Consider the following 13,510-nt stretch of genomic DNA (forward strand, 5'->3'; position numbering starts at 1 on the left):
AAAGATCAGAGCTTAGATGCTTTGTGAGCAGCACAAAATAACATTGCAAAACAACTTGATAAACTTTACTCAAATCTCTTTCAGTTCTTGATCAAAATGGGGCAAGAGTTACAGGCCATTAGAATGGGTAGAGGATTTGATACAAATCCTTGGCCAAATCCTCGACGTGCAGCTCCAACAACCATACCGGCAGCAGCACACAACAACACCCTATTTGAACAAGAGATGAAAAGACTTCGAGAACGATGTTGGACATCTCAAACTCCGAAGAAGAGGAACAGAGGTGACTTGCTGAAATAACTAACTTTGATGAAAAGGAACAGATACATCATCCACAAGAGAGGTTTCCAAGAACCATATCAAATTTTGTGCTAAATTGGACATTCCATTCCTTGTTAACCAACTTCATATTAAAGACTATTTAGATTGGGAGAGAACAGTCGAAACATTCTCGAGTATATGGAGATTGCGCTAGAAATACAAGTAAGATATGTAACTTTCCATTTAAAGAGAGGTGCAAGGGCTTGGAGGCTGCAGTTATTGCAAACTCAATGCCTCAATGGGATAAACTACTTTCGTAATTGATATCATATTAAGCAGCTGCTACAGGAACACTTCTTGCCAACTAATTTTGAACAAATGCTCTATATGAAGTATCAACATTGCATTCAAAGACATTGCATCGCGAGTGAGTACACAAGAATTTTATATATTGAGTGCTCGAAATAATCTTACTGCGTCCAATCATCAGGTGGTAGCTCGTTACATTGTTAGGTTAAAAGAAGCCATCCATGACAAATTAGAATTTGAATTGAGTTTGTTCTTTACCTCTGACTGTTAATTTAGCTCTAAAGGTAGTAATGCAACTCAATTGACACTCTAGGAGTCACTAATAGACAACAACTCACTAATTATTTTGTTGAACCGAAGCTTCCATCACCTAGGAGCAAGCATAACCAACAAAGTGACTACTTTTAGACAATGTTTAAAATTGTGTAATCAGGTATTGAGGCGTATTTCGTTCGTGAGGTGAGGCGTAAGCCTCAAAATCAAAAGATTATGTAAACATAAAATGATAAAAAAAATTTATACTAACGAGTGAATAACATAAAACATAAAAAAGCATACAATATGAAGTGAAATCAAAATATCCCAATAATAAGACAACATGAAATATAGTTCAACTCAAAATTCTATCTTTCATAAATCTCAATATTCTTTTCATTAACATATAATTCCAATTTCCAAAAATAAATAGCAATGACATATCACATAATAACTCATAAGTCATCAGCACTGTCATCACTAAGGGATCTTCATTTGAATCATCATTATGATGAACTGCTCTATACCCTTCCTCCTCTCCTATAGAGTCCAATGTCTTCCAATGAGCTCCTTATTCCTCAATATCAGTTATCTTCCTCTTCCCTAAACATTTTTGAACAATATCAAAATGAATAATATTGTAATTCATTAATAAAAGTCTAAGAAAACTATATTATTTATATACCTTTTTTATTTTGTTCTTGAGTTGTAGTGGATGTAGATGCTCTACGACCATCAAAGAAGTCAACATTTAAATATTCATTTGTAATTCAGACGGCATCACTTCAACTTCATCATCTACAAACCACACATCATTAGATTTCATATCCACGCAAAGCAAAGGATCTTCATCATCATTTAATCTTTTTTTCTTCAAATTCTTGTCTCTGAGTCTCCCATTGTACATATCCTCAATGTCGACAAACAATTTCTCCTCTTTGTATGTACTTGGTTGTAGGTACTCCAATTTCGTTCACATCCAGATGAAGAACATGTTAAGCCTAAAACTTTCACAATAAAACGCTGCAATTTTGGAGTCCCGTCACCAAACTAAATCCACCACTCAACTAAGATTTACATAAGGGAGTTTAATTAGTGCTCAAAGAAGGGAGTAGAGCGCTCGTTTCGGAAATGTCGGAAGACGCGCAGGGAGGGGGGGGGGGGGGGGGAACAAAAAAAAAAAATTTTAGGTTGGGGGGGGGGTCGAACCGAATAGATAAATATTAGGTTAGGTTTTCTTTTTTTTTTTAGGCGGACGCCTCTAAAACTTGAGGCGAGGCGCGCCTCAGGAAACTTGGGTCGTACGCCTCATTCCATACTCTCATTGCGTAATCTTTGAGGCTTAAAAAGTCGAAATTGCACTGAGGCACGCCTCTTATTGATCAATTTTAAACCATGCTTCTAGATAGCAACCATGCTGCAGACACAAAAACCCCCACTAGAATGCGTATCACAGGTAAATAAAATTAATATTCAAAACCTACCATCTTCAAATATTTTAGATATTTTCAACCTGGGCAAGTCGGATGAATGTCCGAACATGCCGCAAATTCAAATTGTCGAGGGCGAATTGGAAGTTGCTCCAAATATATTAGATGATGACAAAGACATTGAAACTGAAGATGTAGTCGAGGACAAAGCTAATGTCGTAGTTTGTATTTTTTGAAAAGTTAATATTAGGTACTCAACAACACAAAACTCCCAACACAATGCAATTTTTTTGCGCCTGGTGTAGCATTAATGGGAAGGTTTGTGACTTGCTTATTAATAATGGCTACATTGAAAATATAGTCTCCCGCTCACTAATCAAAGCACTTTAGTTCAAGCCCACTAAGAATCCCCAACCTTGTAAAATAAGTTGGGTTAAGAGATGGATAGATATCCCCGTTTCAGAAATGTGCCAAGTTACGCATTCAATTGGTAGGCAATGCATAAACGAAGTAGTGTGTGACATTCTAGATAGGAATGTTTGTCATATAACTTTGAGGCAGTTGTGGCAGTATAATAGTGGAGCTTTATATGATGGTGGATAAAACACTTACTCGTTTTATTGAAAGGATAAATAATTGTGGTTACTACCCTAATAGGAATAATAACAAAACAACCCTTAATATCATATCCGGTTTGGATTGCTTCTGTGAAATTGCTACATTGTATGTGTTAGTAGTAACAAAGGAACATCATGATGAAGATTCGACTCAATCACCTAAAGAAATTCAAGAATACTTAAACAATTTGCAGATGTTAGACCGCTTGATCTGCCTACTTCACAAACCATACAACATCAAATTGACCTCACACCTAGAGTTGCATTGTTGAATTCGCCCCCACTGTAGAATGAACCCTAAAGAACAAAGCATTCTTCAAGAATTGGTAGATGATCTCATGGACAAACACCTCGTCCAATCGAGCCTAAGCCCATGTGTTATCCTGGAACTCCTTGTGCCCAAAAAAATGGCCAGTAGCGGATGTGCATTGACAATCGCACGATCAACAAAAGTACGATCAAGTATTACTTTCTGATGGCACAAATTGAAGATTTTTTATATAAATTAGTGGGTTCAAACATTTTTCCAAACTATATCTACACAATGGTTATCACCAAATCCGCATTCGACCTGGGGACGAGTGGAAGACTGTCTTCAAACCTTGAGAAAGACTATAAGAATGGAAGGTCATGTCTTTCAGATTATGCAACGGCCCCTCCACATCTATGTGTCTAATAAACAAGTTATTAAAATCTTTCTTTGGGATGTTCTGTGTTGTTTATTTTGACGACATTTTTGTCTTTACCACATCCCTCACTGAGCATGTAGAGCACCTTACTAAAATTTTTCAAATTCTAAGTCATAAGACACCTAAATGCTAATTCGCTACACTTAGAATCTATTTTCTTTTCTTGGTTTCATTGTGTCGGCTCAAGGTGTCATAGTGGACCCTTGCAAGGTTTCAACCATTATGGATTGACCTAACACCTTGATCGTTATTTAATGTTCAAAATTTTCATTGACTCACCAACTTCCATCGCCTTTCATCCATGATTTTAGCATTATTATGGCTCTGATGAATGATAATGGATTGCTTAAATGATAAAAATTTCAGTTGATCAACTGCACAGTGAAGGAGTTTTGAAGCCCTTAAAATTGCATTCAGTTCAACTCCAGTCCATACATTACCGGACTTCAAAAAACCATTCCATGTTGAAGTTGATGCGTCCGCAATTAGCATGGGCGTTGTCCTATCTAATCTTGATCGGCTTGTTCAATCTTTTAGTGAAAAACTAAATTTGGCACGATAAAAGTGAGCAATGTACAAACATCATATGTATGTAAATGTCCAAGTGCTCAAACATTGGGAACATCACTTACTACATCAAAACCTTGTTTTGTGCAACCATCATCACACAATTCAATTTATATATAACCAAAAGAATATTAGCAGTAAGCACACACTAGATTCTATGTTGCAAAAACTCACATTCATTTTGAGGCACAAATTCGGTTTGCAAAATAGAGTTGCTGATGTTCTTAGTTGACGAGCTTCCATGATAATACAGCTTTAAATTGAAAAGATGGGCCTAGATTATTTAAAAGAATTGTATCGCAACAAAAAAGATTTTGCAAAATCTGGAGTCAGTGTTACGTCGCTACTCCACTCGTTGATTATTCAATTCGACAAGGGTTTTTGTTCAAAGGCAACATTTCATGCATTCCAAACTCATATTGGCGACATCAACTCATTAAATATGCTCGCGATAGAGGATTGGAAGCACATATGGGCAAAGAAAATACACTATTACAACTACAATCAATATTTTTCTGGCTCCGGCTACATTGTGATGTATTACAATTTGTCCAACACTGTTCCATTTGCGAACAATTCAAGGTATGCACCAAAACATTGATCTATCCCATTACCGGTGCTAGACTCAATTTGGGAAGACTTGAGTCTCAATTTTGTGATGAGTTTTCCGCAAAAGAAATAGGTAATGGATTCAATTATGGCTGTGGTAGATCGATTTTTGAGGATAACTCACTTCATTGCGTGCAAAAGAACTTTTGACACTATTAATATAGCTTGTTTGTTCTTCGAATGAATCATTCATCTCCACGGATTGCCTTGCAACTTAACCTCTGATAGAAACGTGAAATTTATTAGCCCATTTTGTTGAGCATTGTGGAAGCATCTGTGAATTCAAATCAATCTCAGCTCAGCATATCACCCCTGATTTCACTGTCAAATTTAACCACATGCTAGGCAACATGTTGCACAATCTTGTACAAAAACATCCAAAACAATGGGACAATACACTTGTTTCTCTAGCCTACCATTGTTTCTCGATTTTTATCGTCATTCTCACTTCAACTTTTTGCCCTTTTCATATACAAGTACTATGCAACTTTTTAAGAGATTAGACAAATATAATCAACAGAAAGTTACCAAGGTATAGATATAGAGAGGGTGATAAAATGCAAGAACATAATACATATTTTTCTATTTCATAGAATACACTAGTTTTTTTCTGATTCTCTTTATCATTGCTCTTCTTCACTATCGTGATTGTGTGCTTAAACTCCAAGGTTACCGCACAAAATATGCAATCCAACTGATGCATATATATTAGGGTATAAGATTGTTAATGCGACAAGATGACGTAATGGATGAAATCTCACACATCACATTTAAAATTCATGGATCCAAAATCAACAATTAAATAATTATTCACTAACTTTTGATGCAATCAAGAAAATAAGAAGAATCCATGTAAAACAATAATAAATCAAAGAAATTAAGCAAGAAATTAAGCAAGAAATTAAAACCATCAAAATCTATAAGTTGGCTAAGATTCACTCCACAAAGGAAAATTTAGCTGTGAAGTATTTGAGTAAAATCAACCATATTTTCAAAAACCTATTAATAAATTATTTAGAAACAAAGAGAACAAGAAACATATTCATAAAGTAGAAAAAATCAGGCTTCAAATTAGAAAAATAAGACAACTTATCCTAAAAATTTTGTAGTCACTCTTGCATTACACTTGAAGGAATCCACATTCAACCAAGAACCATCAAATTAAAAGAAATTAAATTTTTTATCTAGCAAGAACCTAATCCATAATACATGCCTTAGGCTTTCTATTTATAAATAGTGCACCTAAGGTCAACAATTCCTTAATTTCTAGAAATGAAGGAGTTGCTGAAATCTCACCCAAATTTAGTTGCTTCACTAGCTCTAAGGACGGACATATAAAGCGCAACAAAAAAAACACAAATGGGCATATAGAATTAGCAATAGGATAAACAAATCATTACAAAGACTTAGATATTTCAAAGATTTAACGATATCAAGGGAGCCATCCAATACAAAAACCAACACTACCAGAAGGCTAGTAAATAAGTAAATTAAAGCAACCCAGTAGCAAATTTTGTGAAAAAATGTCGACAACAACAATAACAACAATATCAAGCCTTTATCTCACTATGTGGGGTCAGCTACATGAATCTTTTTTCTCCATTGTGTCATGTTAAAAGTTAAATTCTCATTTAAATCTAATATAGAAAGGTCATTTTCTAATATTTTCTAATGAAGTCTTTTTATGTTTACCTCTACTTTTCTTAACGAAAGTAAAATCTAATATATCTACTTTCTTAACCAGGTCATCGAAAGGTCACCGTTTTATATGACCAATCCATCTAAGGTGACTCTCTCTAATCTTATCTTCCACAGTAACTACTCTAACCTTTTCATGTATGCTCATTTCATGTCATATCTCTAAGAGTAAAGCCACTCATCCTGAGCATCCTCATCTCTGCAACACTTAACTTAATATTATGCTTCTATTTTAATAGCCAACATTCTGCACCATAAAGCATTGCAGTTCTAACCACCATATTATAGAATTTTCCCTTAAGTTTGAGGAGGACTTTTTTATCACACAACAAGCATGATGCATTCCTCCACTTCAACCATCCAACTTGAATTCTACTAATAATATCCTCCATCTATTTCACCATCACTCTGAACAATAGACCCAAGATATTTAAAACGTGTACTCTTAGTAATGACTTGATCACCCAAAGTCACAATCCCCCCACAAAAACTATTATTACTAAAATTACACTCTATTTATTCAGTTTTAGATCAGCTCAAATGAAAGTCTTTAGACTATAAGGTTGACATCCATAATTCAAGTTTACCTTCAACTCTCACTCTAGTCTTATCAACAAGAAGAATATCATCAGCAAAAAACATTCACCAGGGTACAACCTCTTGCAAATATCTAGTGAGACTATCCATGACTAAAGCAAAAAAGATATGGGCTTAAGGCTGATCCTTGATATAATTCAACTGAAATAGGAAAATACTTAGTCAAACCATCTTGTGTGTAAACACAAGAAATAGCTCCTGCATACATATCCTTAATGACTTGAATATAAGCATTATTAACCCCTTCTTTTCTAGAACACTCCATAGCACTTCTTTTGGAACGTTATCATATGCTTTCTCTATATTAATAAATATCATATGTAGATCCTCCTTGTTGTCTCTATACTTCTCCATCAAACCTCTCAATAAATATTTAGCTTTCATAATTGACTTACCCGGCATGAATCCAAATTGATTTTGAGAAACATTAGTATTAAGCCGCAACCTATGCTCCATAACTCTCTCCCATAGCTTTAAAGTATAGCACATTAACCTAATTCCTCTATAATTCGCACAATTTTGTGCATCACCTTTATTCTTAAAAATAGGAATCAACACACTCATTGTCCACTCATCTAGCATCTTTTTAGTCTTCAAAAAAATATTGAAAAGTTTAGTTAGTCAAAAAATTCCTTTATTTCCTAAGCATTTTCATACCTCTATTAGAATATCATCAGGTCCAACAACTTTTTTATCCTTTATTTTCTTTAAAGCATCTCTAACTTCGGTTTTATTAATACGCCGATAAAAAGTTGTTAGATCTGAAGATTATTTTGTAAAAATGTTGTTGGACCTGATGAATAAACCTAATAATACGCCGGTTTTACAATTTAATACCTTGTAGGAAACCTAATATTTATGCCACTAATTTTGATTTAACACAATGAGCTTCTTCGTAATCAATATAACATTTTTTTAATTCAAATTACTAATCCATTTTGAAAATTTCCCAAAATTATACCTATCACCAAATCTAGCAATGTAACTTTAAACCTCATGATATAACACAAAGTTCCCCATGGACCAGTGGCGCATGGCGCAGCGCACACCATTTTACACATGGAGCAAAATATTAAAAAATTATGAATAAAATGTAGATAAATATGAAAGACTAAGTAAAGGATAAAACATCATGATAATAAAAATAATAAAAGTGATGCTTAAATTCAAATGCTCAATACCTTAACTAATTAAGTTCAAGTGCAGTTTGAACTAAATATGGCATTCTCTTAAATACATAATAGTGATAGAAATGACTAATACTAACATGTGTACACTAAAAGTTTTTAAACAACAAAATACAATTTGAAAATAGTGAAGTTAGTGTGAAAGGAGAGCAACGATAGCTTCGTAAGAAAAGACAATGTGTGAAGCTGCTATGAGAGGAAACAAGGTGTGCGGCTTGTTGTGCAAGGAAGACAAGGCAAGCATTTGTTGTGGGGTTATGTGAGGAAGAGAAGGTGGCCTGCTGTGCACGATGCTCTAGCTCAGCGGACTGAGGCTGAGTGTTTACTATGAAGTCATGATCATGCACTTGTTGTGCGTGCATGGCCAAGACTGCTTGGTTGAGATGATGTTAGACAAGTGTGTGCATGATTGAAACCATGCGAACAAAACGATATCCTAGCCAATTGAGACAAAAAAGGGCGTGCATGCGGGACTCTATTGATTAATGGGACAATAGTGTGTGAGAACTCAACAACAACATCAGTAACATCATCAAACATTTATCCTACTATTTGGAGTCGGCTACGTGAATCCTTTTTCTATATTATGTCATGTTAAGAATCAAATTCTCATTTAAATATAAAGAGTAAATAATTTTAATTTTAACTTATATTACTAATTTATCAAATTTAAAGCAAGTTCTATAAGGCTATGCCTCATGCGCTATTGCATGTGCATAATGCAGATGATGCGCGCTATTTAAATCTGAGTACCCAGTATGAAAATGGTGCAAAGGATGCACTACATATTGCCATGCATCATGGTGCGCACTATTTTGTATTGTTAACATGTAGGTTTAGAAGCATAACCAACTTGACTCTAATTAAATTGCATCATTTTTGCAATTTATTAATTGACCCAATTGATATAATGCAACCTTAAGATCTAATACCAATTTGATGCAAGAAGTCTTAGAGCTTAGGGTTTTTAATTCAACTTGATGATGCAAGGGATGAAATCAAGCAAATCATATTTGAAACTCATAGTTCTAAAAGCAACCAATTAAATAATTATTCATAAACTTTTGATTCAATCAAGAAAAAATATGAAAAAATCATGCCAAGTTGTAATCTAATGATTAAATACACAAGAGAATTTAAGAGTTAAATTGAAAACATCAAAATTACCAAGTCAATTAAGATTAATGTATATAAAGGCACTTGTAAGGGATTTGACTAAAATCAATCACATTTGCAAAAATCAATAAAAAAGAAATTTAAGATATAGGAGAGAGAAAAGAATTCACCAAGCAAGAAAGTCACATCTCATGTCCATATAAGAAACTGACTTCCCCCAAAAATTATAGTTGTTCTTGTAATGCATTCGAATAAATCTACACTCATAAGTCCGACAAAATTGAAGGAAAATTTTCATTAAGCAAAAACTGAATCCATAGTACATGCCTCAAGTTTTCTATTTATAAAGACTAACTCTAAGGCCGCCAATCTCCTGAATTTTCCAAAATAAAACAATCGTTGAAATCTCATCCACATTCAACCACCTCATAGGTTCTGCAAATTGGTATATTAGGCACAACAAAAAAGCATAGATGAACCACAGAATCAATGGCTAAATAACCACGTCTAGTTTAAAGAAATATTGACACAAAAGAGCACAAAAAACATCAAATATAGGCATATAGCATATCACATGAGACATTTAAAAATAAAACTAATATTGCTGCATGGCTAATAACAAGTAAACTAGAATAATAGCCAAATCCTGATGTCCATGAACAAATGACTGAACCAAGATAATTCTAGTAGATTGTATCAGCCAAATTAAACCAAATCAAACCAAGTACTAAAAAATGCATAACGCATAATGTTCTGAAAGGCTATATCACCACAAGTATTTTTAAGGAATTAAATTGGAATTATAAAAAAAACAACAACAAAAACACTACCAAATAAAAGTAAATTAAACATTGTTCAACTGATTTATTTGATCGACATTTCTAACAAGTATGAACTTGCATATCTCCAACAACAATCATTCCAAAAAAACTACATATATTTATAAGAGCAACCAACAAACTCTTAAGCAACAAGCGCTACAAGGTCTCCCAAAGGACAACTTAATTTCACTACAAATCTGTGATGAGTTCACATGGGTTTATGATAAGAAATGTCAAGGATAGGTCAATTACCGTACAACTGACCATACAAATGGGTGAGATTCAAAACTCATTAGACAATGGCATGCACATTGTTAAATAACCTTTACCATTTTACTGAAGCATGAGTTATACTTTAAATTGAAAATTGGTAAAAAGGAAAAAAAAAAAAACAATGAAAACCTCTGAAACACATATGTAGAGAAATAACATGAGAATTATTTTAATTTCAAGTGGTCATGATACTTCAATGAACTAAAGTTTCATCTGTCATCTGAACATCCAGCCCAATCAACATCTTAATGAAAATATCCATATGTCGTTATACTATCAATAAAGGGTTTGCACCCCACAATTATAAACAATTATGATAGGGATAAGCTTGCATTGCTCATATTCCACCTAGCTTGCGGTTCGGGAGATCTACAACATATACTAGCCAAATAAATAATATTTATACCCACGAGTGAATTTCTTCAATGTTCAGGTCTCCATTAACACAAAACATCAAGAACACCACATAACCTTTGATTGCCATAAACGTTCCTCCAGAGACAATAAACTATGTTGTATACCAATCAGAAGAACCACAAACATCGAAATTTCCAGTTAACAATGGAACAAATAATGATCTCATAAAATATTCACAAAATTTTATGGCGGATATCGAAACAGCTCTCAGAATCATGAATATGCAACCACTCATATATATGTAAAACAATTAAATAAAGCTCACATTATTTTGTTAAAATCATTTTCACATGCATTTTGTCCCTCAATTAACAAAGAAAGACAAATAAACTTCATCTTGAACCAACTTACTCTAATGTTATTTACTAAATTCAAGGTAAAGCTATTCTATACATCAAACTACAAGTAAATTGTCACCTGGCCAATTTATGCAGAGTTATCTCACAAATATGAACTGCTCCTCATATCCATATGGCCACAAACCCTGGTTTAATATAATAATAATAATAATAAAACATATCATGTATAGCTGTATAAGCCTATGCTCAGATAAATTGAACTAGACTGCAATAAAAAAGCTTTCAGGACTGAAAAGCTTCCTTATACTCTCTAATTTCTACCAAATTTTGCAAACACGGCAACAAACCGAATTTTTCAATAAAACAAAAAAGGTAGAAAATCAACCACCGCAATCTAATTAACTAAGAAATTTTTTTTTCCCCTCTTAGCTTCAGCAACTTTCTTCCTAAAGTATTTTCTCTACAGAATCCCAATTAGAACCAATTTCAAATAGAATATGATGGATCTTTGCCTGTATAAAGAACCAGAAACTAACGATACAGCTAGAGACTAGTTTAGAGCAGGATGTTAGAAAAGTAAAATAAAGCATGAAATAAGAACAAAGAAAGATAAAAAAAGGGGATTTTGATCCTACCTCTCCAATAACCGCGCTATCCGGAAAAGAAAATCCACGAACAATTATAGAGAAGGAAAAAAAGGGAGGAGAAGCGAGATTTTAAGGAGCCTGAAGAAGGACAGGAAGAAGAGACACCACTCTCCTTAGTTGCGATTTTCACGTCGATTAAACTTCCGATACCGGAATATAGACGCGCGAAGAGGAAGAAAAAGATCGAAGAGACGCCACGATCTCAGACGAAGGGATCTCTTGGCTGGAAAGGCTCTAACTACTAGTGCGAAACTTCCGGCATCAACGAACAGTAGCCGTCCGATCGTAAACAAATGACATTAAGATTCTCACATTGATGAGATAGAGTCGAGGTTTCTTTGTGGATAGAGATGATTGAGAAAAAATAGTTTTTTTTTTTAATTATGTAAGTATTACAAATATTTTTTTCCTAAATATCATATTTTAATAATTCTAATTATAAAAAATAATATTTCATTACAAAAAATTTTTAAGTAATAAAATAATACTAATTAAATAGAGATATGATAACAATCTGAAAAATAAAAAAATGTCTATAAATATATTTTAAAAGAATAAAAAATATTTTATAATTATATTTTGTTTTCGTTTTCATGGTTGGTATGAATTAATGATTAGGATTGTTGCGGGCTATAATATACACGGCAATAGAGTGAGAAGATTTTTCATATTAGAGTTGTACGGATATCCAACACATAAACAGAGAACTCAAAAACACAAGGGTTTTTACATGAAAAATTGAAGAAAATGTAAAAATCACGGAGGCCATGCTCAATTGAAATAATTATACTATTTTTGGAATATATTATAAAGTTGACCCATCTCGAAACTCAAGGTCGGTGACATTATAATAAATTGGTGAGTTGGGAAAAGGTCCGGCGTCAATTGGTGACCGGGCGGAAGTCCGATGATCGTTGGTGGCAGGAAAAAATTCTGACGACGGTTGGTGGCCGGGCAGAAGTCCGACGACAGTTGATGGCCCAGTAGTAGTCCGGGGACAATCAATGACAAGGTAGAAGTCCAACGACGGCTGGTGGTTGGGAAAAAAGTCTAACGATGGTTGGTGGTCTGGTAGAAGCCCAACGACGATTGGTGGTCCACCGATGGTCTAACGATGACCAGTGGTTCGGCGATGGCCGAGGAAGAGCTTGTGGCAAGAGATATCTCTTATTTCTCCTTCTTCTTCTTTTATATCTTCCTCCATTTTGTGAAGAATGATAGTTCAATTTATAATTTTTTTGGAATAATATGGCTAGTAAATAGGGAGAATATCAAGGGCATATTGTGTTTTTTATGGATATATGGTTTATATTTATTCTCTTTATCATAGACAGTTTATCGTGCATTTGAGTATCTTAATGATGTCATAATTCATCAATCTTAGGCTCGTTGGATTCGTCTCGTTGATCCACTCGATTCGACTACAAGTATGTCACATTTGGAAATCATTTTGTCCTCCAACTTATCCTTTGAAGATTCCAAATGTGCTTCGGACGCTCGATTTGGACCTATTTGAGCTTAGATTAAATCGAATTTGGTGTTATTAGGTTCTTCTTTTCAACATGTTCAGTTTACCTATAAGTTTGCTGAAATTAGAGTTTAGTTGGTCTCAAAATTAACTTCAGAAGTTTCTGATTCAATTTTGCCTCGAGATTCTTGCCCGATCAAGATAATTTTTTGATAATATATCAGGGATAATAAAATTTTATAATTTTTAG

At 34.0% G+C, this 13,510-nt stretch overlaps 1 protein-coding gene across 3 annotated transcripts in view; it reads right to left on the reverse strand.

Annotated features, from left to right (window-relative positions):
• The window catches only part of LOC110112291 (protein NINJA homolog 1), a 32,648-nt gene extending 20,639 nt beyond the window's left edge, over positions 1–12,009 (reverse strand). Inside the window, exons 1-2 of one of the 3 annotated variants that reach the window (XM_020844463.2) lie at positions 11,781–12,008; positions 11,264–11,330 (exon numbers count right to left, since the gene is read on the reverse strand). The gene's annotated coding sequence lies outside the window, so the exon portion shown is untranslated. Of the gene's footprint in view, positions 1–11,263; positions 11,331–11,780 lie in introns of all 3 variants that reach the window. The other 2 variants (XM_020844464.2, XM_020844462.2) reach the window with 2 other exon arrangements.
• Between the last annotated feature and the right edge of the window lie 1,501 nt (positions 12,010–13,510).

This window comes from Dendrobium catenatum, unplaced genomic scaffold, assembly GCF_001605985.2.
Source record: "Dendrobium catenatum unplaced genomic scaffold, ASM160598v2 fragScaff_scaffold_8, whole genome shotgun sequence".
NCBI classification, from domain to species: domain Eukaryota; kingdom Viridiplantae; phylum Streptophyta; class Magnoliopsida; order Asparagales; family Orchidaceae; genus Dendrobium; species Dendrobium catenatum.